Source organism: Schistocerca serialis, chromosome 1, assembly GCF_023864345.2.
Source record: "Schistocerca serialis cubense isolate TAMUIC-IGC-003099 chromosome 1, iqSchSeri2.2, whole genome shotgun sequence".
NCBI lineage: Eukaryota > Metazoa > Arthropoda > Insecta > Orthoptera > Acrididae > Schistocerca > Schistocerca serialis.
Genome location: NC_064638.1, coordinates 911485689 through 911488951, shown reverse-complemented (window position 1 = coordinate 911488951; position 3263 = coordinate 911485689).

Sequence of the window (3263 nt, the reverse complement as noted above, 5' to 3'; positions counted from 1 at the left end):
CTGGTGCGGACACAACTGTTTCAGAGCACACTGTTGAGTGTACAGGGTAGAAAATTGACCTCTGCAACAGGTGATCCCTTCGTGTTCCCTGTTGATCCAACGACATCGTCAATTAAGGTTGCTGTGGGCGTGGGGTCAATGGGATTCGACAGTAGGCCAATAGAAACGTGTCGCCTGATAGGGCAAATCATGTTCCTTCCTACACATGCTCGATGGTCCTGAACGGATACGTTGTAATTTAGCGAACGGCTGCTCGAAACATGCAGGCAGGTGGGAGTAGTGTTACGCTATGTTGGAAATTCACCTGCGTTTCCGTGAGACCTGTGATAGTAATCTAAGCCACCATGACAGCTGTGGACTACGTGAACATTATTGCGGACCACCTCCACCCTTCCATGCTTTGTCTTCAGACGTCGAGAGCATATTCCAGCAGGATAACTGTATCAAGGCCGGAATAACGCTGCAGTGGACGATGTTAGTGATGACACGTTGATGTCTTGGCCACCAAATTCTCCTGTGCTAATCCCGATGGAACACATCAGGGAAACTATTGGGTGTCCGGCTCCCTCAAACAATCGGGCCGTGATTTACAAGAATTGCGTTACCTGTGGTCAGCTATATGTAGCCGCGTACCTTCGGAAACTTGCCAGAGACTCGTCGAATGCATACCACGCAGAATCGCTGCCGTACTGCATCCTAAAGGCGGATCAGTACGCTACTAAGCCGATGGCCGTTCAAATGGCTCTGAGCACTATGGGACTTAACTGCCGAGGTCATCAGTCCCCTTGAACATAGAACTACTTAAACCTAACTAACCTAAGGACATCTCATACATCCATGCCCGAGGCAGGCTTCGAACCTGCGACTGTAGCAGTCGCGCGGTTCCAGACTGTAGCGCCTAGAACCGCTCTACCACTCTGGCCGGCGATGGCCGTTCCCTCGAAAGGAGAAGATTGAACTTTAAAGTGCTAGACTATTCGTTAACTGAGTACATCTCAATAAAGCACTTCTCTCTCAACGTAATGCATCTAACACGAGCAGTTTGATAATTCTCGTGCGTCGGTGATAGCGATGTTGTCGTATTGGAATGGTTTGTTAAAAATTTGCTTGGTAGCCAAGGTAAAGCTAAGTTGATTATATTTCACTACTTTTCGCAAAAAAACTAATACACATTCATTGTTGTAAGTCGAAACGTAAATCTGCTATAACTCTGAAAGCTTTATGCTTGATGTGTGTTATAGTGGCTAGTGTAAAAAAAAATAAATAAATAAATAAAAAATAAATTGTGAGCACGTCCGTTGCGTCACACACTCCCAATGTAAAATACTTTTACTAAGAAGTCTTAGTTTTATTATGGAGTCAGTATTATGAAAGCTGTATTATACAAATCTTTAGTAGCTCTAAAACACACGAAAGCAAGAACGCGCGCATCCGTTCGCTCGCTCGCTGTCGTTTTGGTGTAACAAATTTCCTTTCTTCTTCTGTTTCTGTTTTTTAGGCTCTTGGTCTACTTCACTCATCTTCTGGTCATCATCTTCAAGTTTTCTTTCCAAATTACCCAGCACCTTTCATTCGTTCTGATCTTTTTGGTCGCTTCGCATCTCTAAATACCCATTTCAGTGTACGTTGCTTCTCTGTTTTTGGTTTAAATCCTATTTTTATGTTTTTCAGTTTCCTTAAATTTTTTGTTATGTTATTCAAATCCTTCACGGTTAGTCCTATATCTTTCATATCACCCTGATTTCCTTTACCCATCCTACTTTTTGCTGCGTGTTCCAATTTTTCTCTACAATTTTTCATGGTGTCCTGGTTTCTAGTGTCCTCATAATGCGACCAAACTAAAAGATCCTTTTCTTCGCTATACAATGTGTATGAGCTCAAGTTCGCTGTACACTTTCGTTTGCCACTATTCGTTATTGTCCTTCTTTCCGATATTTCTTATTTATCCATTTTGTAGCTGTTCTTCTCTCTACTTTTAGGAATTTGTCCTGTTTTTCTGCGTGACTCTGAAGAGTTTCACTTCTGTATGTCACCTCTGGTTTAACCACCGTCTTTTAATGTTTTAATTTGGTTTCTTTAATACATAAATATTGTTTTTCTCCGTAAACATAAACATTTGCTGGAATGAACATTTCAGTCTGCAGTGAACTGTGCGCCATTTTCAAATTTCCTAGCAGACTGAAACTGCGTGCCATACTGATACGCAAATCCTGGAACCTTACCTTATTACCGACTGAACATCCAGGAACGACTTGGTATTGGATTTCACGGCTTTGTGTCTGCCAGTACCTCAAACTACTACTCGATATTTGGTGAGATTCAATGTCATCTACATATAAATGTTCCGGATAAATATCGAATGAATGGGTGGAAAGACAGAGTTCCCATAGGTAGACTAAGTACACTGACAAGTTATCCACCGGTCGAAGAGACAAGAGTTTGAAAACTACATTCCCTAATACTATATCCAAAGCAGTACGCGAAATGTGTTAGTGAACTAGGGCTTCTGTTTATCCAGTGCGAGCTCGATGGTGCCGGCCGGTGTGGCCGTGCGGTTCTAGGCGCTTCAGTCTGGAACCGCGTGACCGCTACGGTCGCAGGTTCGAATCTTGCCTCGGTCATGGATGTGTGTGATGTTCTTAGGTTGGTTAGGTTAAGTAGTTCTAAGTTCTAGGGGACTGATGACCTCAGAAGTTAAGTCCCATAGAGCTCAGAGCTCGATGGTGGGAAGATCGCCATTCACGCAGCGACTGCGAGGTATCCAGAGCGCGCACTGCCGGCTGCTGGGGAAGCTTCAAGGACAGAGACAGGCGCAGCTCCACTAACGTTTCGCCCGTCAGGACTCTCGGGGAGAATGACCGGACCGCGTGTAAACATTAGCACCAGTAACACCCCAGCGGGGGCCTTTAGCCTCCGAATTCGGTGTGAGAGGCTACGTGATGCCTGCCTTCTTAGGTGAGCTGGTGCTGGTCCAATCGATCCGGGAGGATTCAATTCGAACCTCAGTCGTTCCAAACTTTACACAACTATTTGTAACTGTTTACGGGATGGAAGACGAAAAATTTAGTGTTTACCGCTCACGCAAATGTATAAATGTTCGAGATAATGCGAGGCAGTTAGCTAAAAAATAGCGGTAGAGTCAAATAATAGCATATGAAAATAAAATAGTCTATAATTAAGGGTCTGTCTTCTAGTAAAGCTCAGTTATATTTGTCTTTACAAAAACATATTTCACCACACTTGCGGCATACTAAATGGGCGTT